Genomic DNA, 9,074 nt, shown 5'->3' with positions numbered 1-9,074 from the left:
CACAATCAAACAAATACCAAAACAGCTCAATAAATTCCACAAAAATTCAAGTCTAAACAGAACACATTCAATGAGCAACATGTCAAATTTCATGCTATTTGGACAAGAGGAAGTAGGGAAATTAAATTCAACAAGTCAGGACATGCAAAAATCAATCCAAACTAGGTCACAAAGCATGTGTCAACTTCAAGCAAATGTAAAACAGTGACAACAAATGAGAAATAAATGGGACCAAAGCCAAAGTGAATTTAAACATGTTAGAAATCACTCCACCAAATTTCATCTTCATATGATAAGTAATGAGAATTTTACAAGCTATGTAAGATGATCACTCAAGAAAAACCCTAAAATGACTAAACAGCAAACAAAAATCCCAATCAAATAGGAAATGGCTCAACAAATCCTACAAAAAATCATGCTCAAACTAGACATACATATGTAATCACATGCAAAAATCCAGGACAAAAGACATTCAATAAGCATGGATACAAAATTCATGAACATGTCATAACATAGTGTGACACAAATTGTCACACTCAACTTGATCACATCATATCTCTCTAACCAGGAACTCAAAATTAGCAAACTATATACCAAAATCACCAGGAAAGAGTCAAGAATATGCCTATAAAATTTCACACATTTTGGATAAGGCATCAAGATTTCATGAAGGAAATGGTAGAACATACACATGAAGCATACATGATCAAAGGCATTAGGCAAAGTCTAAAATCAGCCAGGCACAACATTGATTATCATACCTAAAAAAAACTAGAGAAAATTTGGAGATCAATGCAAAATTTCCCACTCAAATTGGACTAAAAATGAATTAATTATGATTTTTAGAAGTTATGTGATGAAATGAAATAAACATTTAAAACCTAAAATGAAATAAAATGAACTGATGGCAATTTCGTAAATACTGAAAGGCGCGGGCAAAACGCAGAGTTTAATTAAAAGTGGTGGCAACGCGTGATTGGTTAATTCCGGCGGTAAACACGAATTCAAACGCGAAAGCCAGGCAGAAAGATCTAACACGCGATTTGGAGAAGAAAATCACGACATTCTTCATGTTCTTGACTGTTCATCATGCTCGTGAGCAAACTTTCATGAAAATCATCGTGCTATATATGGTTGGAACCGGCATTCGACAAGGATCACGAATCTAACACTCAAATTGCCTAATTCTAATCATGCTCAACGAATCGATCGAATTAAGTTTCACACACAAATGTTCAAATCAGTATATCTAGCTCAAAACCTAATGGATTCGCGCGATTCAACTTTCAGAATACTCAGCAATGAATGATCTATTGAATCCATATCTCAATTTGAGCAGTTGGAACATTTAATTTTTGACCTGATTTGGATGCAGTTGTAGATTTGGTGAATTCAAGCTTTAAAATCCAGAAACAGATGCGCAGCGAGGTGTGGATAAAGAGATGGAATCAACTTTTCAGCTCGAAGCAACTTCAATTCGTGGCAATCTTCAACTGTCATACGCAAGGTGCAAATGCCATAGCCATAGTTCTTCAAGATTCTTCTACTATGAGCTTCAACAGAAGTTTTCCTCCACCTACAATCAATGATTCGCAAGAGAAAAAACAGAAAAATGGAAGAAATCTTGATGAATGAGTGAAAAAAGTGTGAGTGCAACTTGAGAAAAATTGAGAGAATTCTTGTGATTTTTCTTTTGGATCTGAGAAAGTGATTTGTCATTAAGAGAAACAGTTATGATTAGAACCTTTATACCTCATGCTAATCCAAAAATTAATCAAGCTTAGGCAAATTCAAGTGATTAGTGTAAAATGCATTTTTGTGAGTTTTGGCCAAAATGCCCTTTTCATGATGCAGTCAATGTATCAGTCCAAAACCAGCTCAAACAAGTTCTAATTGGTATTTATGATGTGTTGCAATTGGTCCCAAGTGCAAATGACTTGTGATTCACAAAATCACCTTTTCATGCCAAAAATGCAAATTAGTCCACTTGAAAAATGCCATTTTGCTATGATGATTTTTGATGAAATGTGATAATGCACCATGAAAGTTCATGTCAAATATGGTTTGCTCAAAGAAAGATCACCCAATTTGGCCTTTCCATGTGAAAGTTATGGCACTTTGAATTTAGGCATTTTCTGAAAATGATTGGACCATATCTTGCCAACCACACATGGGAATTTCATGTTCTTGGACTTTTTGGAAAGGTGAGAACAAGATCTTCAACTTTCATGTTGGACAAAATTCCATTTGAATCTTGTATGATGAAGTAATTTTGAGGAGAAAAACTTTCCATTTTGGGCAGTTGAAATTACAGGTCACCTGCCATTTTAGGAAACTTTTGATCTGACTTTATTTTCTTCAACCTTGATCTTTGGTATGTCAAATGAGACTTGTATGGACATGAATGAAGCCTTTCAAACCATCTCACACCTTCCAATCCATAAAATCAGGCACAGTTGACCACAGTTGACCACAGTTGACCTTCTAGGGTTTCAGCTGAAATTCAGCTTGACTGATGACTTCTGAGCATCCAATCTTTGGCCAAACCACTTCAAAATGATCCTTAGACCATATGAACTTGATAAATCAACCCTAGGGCTTTGTCCCAATGGCAATGGCACATGCTTGCTTGTTTGACCTGATCTCCTGACCAGTTTGACCTAATCTGTCTGAGGAACTTGCACTTGGGCAAATGGCTATGCAATGCTATGCAATGGACTTTGTTATGCTAATGACCTAAAAAATGAAAATGTATGCACAAAAGGTAGGGTGCAAATTTGAGGTGCTACAGCTGCCCCTATTCAATCAACTGGGAACCCGAATGGATGAGAGCAACGGCTGTCAGACTTTCAGGGTAAACAGGGATTGAATACCGAAGAACCGTAGGATTTGCACACTGCTGGGAATCACCACAGGAAACGTCCACTGGGGTCTGATATTTATTACTGGGAATTTTGATTTTTCTTCTCACCGGATACGGTCACCTCCAGACATCACTAGACGACGAATGGGAATAGGAATCACAACTAGATGCCAACGGGCAACTAGGAAAAACTCGACGTTTACCAAGACCAACGGAGAGGTAACTAGACATCAACGGACGACGGATGAACTGGAAAGATACAACCACATGTCAGCGGACATAGTGGGAAAAACTCAACGTTTACCAAAACCAACGGAGAGGTAACTCTACTGGAGGACGACCAGGAAAAACTCGACGTTTACCAAGACCAACGGAGAGGTAACCAGACATCAACGGACGACGGATGAACTGGGAAGACTCGACCAGACGTCATCGGACGAAAGGGAGAAGCTCGACGTTTATCGACACCAACGGAGAAGGAGACCAGACAATCAACGGACGACGGATGAACTGGGAAGACTCGACCAGACGTCATCGGACGAAAGGGAGAAGCTCGACGTTTATCGACACCAACGGAGAAGGAGAAAGCCACTTCACGAGGGAAAGGCACCACAATCAGAAACCGAATAGGACGTCTACTGGGGATTCTGGCTGGGAATCAACCAGACATTAATGAATGACTGGGAACAGGGTATACAATCAGACGTCAACGGACGAATGAGAAAAACCCAACGTTTATCGGAACCAACGGAGAGGTAAATCCGCATGGGGAAGGGTACAACTAGACGTCATCGGATGACTAGGAAAAACTCGACGTTTATCGACACCAACGGAGAGGAGGAACTCTGAGGGGAATCATTTAGATATCAACGGATAACTAGGAAAAACTCGACGTTTATCGAAACCAACGGAGAGGTAACCAGACATCGACGGACGACGGATGAACTGGGAAGGAGATACAACTAGTTATCAACGGATAACTACGAAAAACTCGACGTTTATCGACACCAACGGAGAGGAGGACTTTCTGGGGATAATGACCACAACCAAATCATCAACGGATGACCGGGAAGACTCGACCAGACGTCATAGGACGAAAGGGAGGATCAACTGGGGACGACCCTGTGGGGAAAGATAGCAGCTATACGTCAACAGACGCATAGGAAAAACTCGATGTTTATCGACACCAACGGAGAGGAGTATAGCTACTTCACTAGGGAAGGAGGACGACGTTACGAACATCGAAAGATGATGTTTACAGACATCAAAGAAGACCAGACACTTACGCATGACTGGGAAATCACTGAAAGATGGTGTTTACCGACACCAAAGAAGCAACACACGCGGGTGCTGACGGGATGATGACATCTACATGTCAGGGCAAGGCTAAAACACTTGCAGGGGATCTCACTGGGAACCAAGGTCACGACAGCGAGCAAACGGGACGGAACACCAAGGATACCGGGTTGTAGGTATGAAACGGGTGACCGACCAAAGCGTGAATTGGTTTTATGTTCCAAAACACTCAACATCCTGAAGAGGGCTAGAAAAGCAGTCTTGTTAAAGGATGGACATTCGATTCCGAACAAAGGAATACGAATCTTACTCAATTGGGGAGGACGACTTCGACCCAAGAGCGCATGAGACACATTATCTATAGCCGTCGAAACGTAGATAACATACTCGCATGGAAGATTATCCGTAACCGGGTGGGTTGTTAAATGGATAAATCGACCGACATGAAAGGCATCGGGATACCAGGACTAGGTATGCAAAGACGACCAATCAAAAGGGGAAACCACAAACATTACCAGCAAACGGTGAACGAAAGAGGACCCATTGGGGATAAAGTTGCTGACTCGGAGCAAATATCCGAAAGGTGAAAGGAATATCAATACGGAGACTGGATAATGATAACCACAAAGAGGGGATTACATCTACCGGTTAGTAGGCAGAAAACCATGGAAAAGTAACCGTCATCGACTAGGATGAGCACAAAGGGTTAACTCCACAAAGCAGAGAACAAAGGATTTACATCTACCGGTTGACGCGTAGAAGACCACAAGGATAGGACTTACAACTGCTGGTTTGTAGGCAGAGGCCACAAATTCCGCCAATAATCAGAATTAACCACAAAGGTTACCTCCGCTAGGGGATGAAAGTGGGATTTTACAACTACCAGGAGTAGGTAGAAAACCACAAAGATAGGACTTACCACTACCGGTTAGTAGGTAGAAGCCCCAACTTCCACTGAGGACGAGATGAATGAGTGCCGGTTAGTAAGCAACTATTCATTCATGCGCCAGGGGAGCACAAGAGACAGCCACAAGGAAGCCAATTCATGATCGATCCGAAAAGGCAAACTGAATCAAGACATCCTAATGAGGAAAAAACTCAATAGGGAAAACCCATCCCAAGGGGAGGGAACGGAACCAACCGTCATCCACGAGGATATAACTCAGTGGGGAAATGAAGAAGAAAACGACAGACACTTTCTGCTTAAGGGGTCAACTCTACATGGAGAGATCAGACACACCCACATCTGCTAGGGGAATCGACCCAATCTTGCAAGATGCTACCAATCAGGGAGTAACAATGCTGGGGATACCCACTCGACTACAGAGTCACTTGTTGGGAAAACAATTCTGAAGTCGATCCAATGGTGCGATGCTAAACTCTTTCCGACAACCCCATCTCGGATGGTCACCACGGCCAAGGGCTAATGGATATGCTTGCAATGCAGATGCATGAGAGTTTTTTTTTTAGCGCAATGCCCCATGATCATGGAAATGCTACGCACCAGTGATGCAATATGCTATGCTTATCTAGATGATGAATGCATAAAGCACACGTCTCCTCCAGAGACAACACCGGGGAGCTCCAGGAACTGTGCTGAGGATCTCATTACCACGTCAATTTACACCCTGCTGGGGAAAGACAAACTTCGCTGGGGATGACCTCCATCGAACCCGATCCGCTTGGAGATTACCCTGCTAGGGGAGGCAACCCATGCTTATCTCTACCGGGGATGATTTTCCCCGAACCCTATCCGCTTGGGGATCTTGCTGAGGGAAAACCATCAACACAACCTCTGTTGGGAAGACAGCTTCAGACTTGGAAAACAATCACAACTCCGCTGGGGATATGGTAACCTTCAGGCTTGCTGAGGAGGCACCGATCTCGAATCTGCTAGGGAGATGACACTCTCAAACCCATTGGGGAAATACGGCCTATCGGACACGGTCCCCCCTTCGATTCGTCGAACACTGGTGTTCACCATCCTACCGCAGTGTTGACTTTCCACTTTTGAGAATTCTCAGACTCATCTGAACTCTTCTGATTCATCACCTTGTATTCCCGGCTCCTCCGTACTCCACGGGGATTGAACTCCTGGGATTCATACAACTTTCCAGTCCTCAGACTTTGAAGAGTCTTCTTGATTAACTCCTTCCAGGATCGTCGTCCTTCTTTCGCCGTCTTTTCATTGTTCGTCTATCCCTTGCCCCTGGTTGGACTCTGTGGGGATTTCTTTTTTTTCAAAAGGCTTCATATCACCACCTGTCAGCGAATGAAGATATCTAACAGCACCTGCACGAGAGATTGTTAGATAAAAAAGCGTGCCCCAGGCGTGCCAACACTTCAACATCTGAGTCACTCAGACCTCCGAATAAGATTTCCAGATTTCAATCTTATAAGCATGCCTCGGAAGGGACCTCTATGTTTCAAAATGCAAATATTCTTATCAAAAATGAACAGATGTTTTCGTAATCAAAGCGGTAATGAAAATAAAAACAAAACTATTTAACTGAACGCATTTATAGACTGAAACAAAAAGGTGGCTCAGAATCGAGCAACACACAGGAAGCAAACCCTGGAAAGAGGTGATTGCGCATAAAAGGAAAAATTTATCCTAATGGCAATGTGAAACCGTGATCTCATCGGGTTCCAACTCGGTTACACCCCGTATGTCCTCAAGACTTTCCGCACTTTCGGCTTTCTGAACCAGACGCTTCCGATCGATCTCTGTCGGAGATTATCCAAGTCACATCTCGAGCACAAACGATCATGCTGGACGCAGTTGTTCGTTTCAATCCCTCTTTTTCCTGGACCGCCCTTTCGGGTTTCAGTCCACCGGGATACCCTTTTTTGCCCAAGCCGCCCTTGTGGGGTTTTCGACTTGCCGGGTGTACATTTTTTTTTATTATCCCTAACTTTTGCCCGAACCTTTTCTTTCTGTTTTTTGGTTCGCCGGGATGCCCTTTTTTGCCTGGACTCTTTTATTCTTTTTGTCCAGCGGGACTCTTTTTACGAAGTATTTTCTAACTGCGTCCGCATCTGCAGGGGATGGAAAATCCTCGCCACTCATGGTCGTCAGGAACAAAGCTCTGTCGGAGAAAGCCTTCTTGACCATGCTGGGGATTCATGACTGTATATCCACTTGCCCCACGATCGTCTTGAGGAGGAAGGATCCTTTTCAACATCACATCTCTTCCATGGCACGCACGAGGTCACACTTCTTAGTTAACAACACGCTTCATTTACTGGGTACAACTGCCCCATGACAAGTAACTGTCAGCCCTTTTCTCCTCGGTCAGGCTCAATGTGTCATACTGAGTCCTTATCCACTCATCCTTTTTCAAGTTCTCAACCATCAGGACTCTCCACAATGATATCTAGCATCCAGCAGGCAATATCACTTCCATCCCATACTGAATGAGGAAGGCGTTGCCCCAGTAGATGCACGCATCGAGGTTTGGTACCCGGGATACAAACTTTGTGCTCAGCCACCATCGTTGGTGCATACAACTGTTATCGGGGAAGCACTAGCTCATTAACTTTAAACTCTCCCCATCAGACATCAGAATCCGTTCGGATTCAGGGTCAGGCCCCTCCTCCGGGATCGGTCACTCTCAATCTTTCGATTTGAGTACCTCGAGATGTCCTCATCAGGGACCTCAAACTTCCTGGGTCGAGAATCATCAATGGGTTGCTGGGGTAATCATACAGTACTCCTCTTGATTGCTTTCTGGGAGGTGTGCTGAATATCGTATTCAGTCGACACCATTTGCCCTCTCGCAACCCGTCCGTTCAATGCTATCTCCTCAAGCACATACTTGATCAGATCCATTTTGGACATCCACAAAGTGGTATGAATCAGCACACTGTCTCAGTCGGCGAACAGCCTATGCCAAAGTACATCAAGTTTTCTCGAGCAGTGAGTGTATTGTTTCACAGTCGATAAACTTTTTGCTTAGGTAAATTGCATGCTCTTTTCGACAAGACTCGTCGTGCTGACCCAATACACACCTCATAGACCCTTCGAGGGCTGTCAAGTACCAGATTAACAATTGTTTCTTCCACGGAATGCATTAGAATCGGAGGTTCCTGCTACTCATTCTTTTATCTTTCCATGCCCCTTGGCAGTCATCATTCCACCTGACCGTTTGTTCTCTTTCTTGTCTTCGGTTCAGGCATTTTTTGTATTGTTTTTTCCTTTCTTTTTCTTTCTCCCTTTTTTTTTTTTTTTTTTGCAGGGTCGACCTCGACCCCTCTTATCCGCTCACAAGCCTCGGCAACTTGCTGGACAGCACTCCATAAGTGCACTGATTCGAACTCAACAGTATGAGTTACCTCAAACCGGTCAGACAACTTGATCAAGTCCACCGAATGCCCTTCTTCTGCTTGGGACTTTGCCATCATGTCATCAACATGGCATTTGCTTTCACGATGAGTCATATCATGAAACAAATTCACCGTAGCCCTTTGATCCGGGGCACCGGCCTTCTTTTTCACCTTATAACAAGAAGGGACTCCTTGGTGTGATGGACATTGTTTACTCCATATCATCTGGCGACAATTCCACTTGAGTTTGGCCAGAAAGCCATCCATGAAGGTAAACACCGAGAACTGAGTTGTACTATCAACCAATACATCAATGTGAAGTATCGGGAATTCATCTTTCGAACTAGCTCCATTCACGTCTCGATAGTCCACACACATTCTCATCTTTTAGCACCGGTTTCCGCTTCACTGGAGGACAGTCTTCTCTCCATGGTAGCTCGTGCCCCACAACATGGGTATTCCACCCTGGTGTATCTTGATGCAACCAGGTGAAGATATCAACCTGCTCTTTCCACAGGGCTACCATTCTGTTCTCGACTCGCCTCTGAAGCGGCCTCAACTTTCATTTCCCTTCTGACCTCGACGGTAC

The sequence above is a fragment of the Lathyrus oleraceus genome, chromosome 3 (genome assembly GCF_024323335.1).
Source record: "Lathyrus oleraceus cultivar Zhongwan6 chromosome 3, CAAS_Psat_ZW6_1.0, whole genome shotgun sequence".
In the NCBI taxonomy this organism is placed as follows: domain Eukaryota; kingdom Viridiplantae; phylum Streptophyta; class Magnoliopsida; order Fabales; family Fabaceae; genus Lathyrus; species Lathyrus oleraceus.
The sequence above is the reverse complement of the archived record's forward strand: the minus strand, read 5'-3'. Positions refer to the sequence as shown.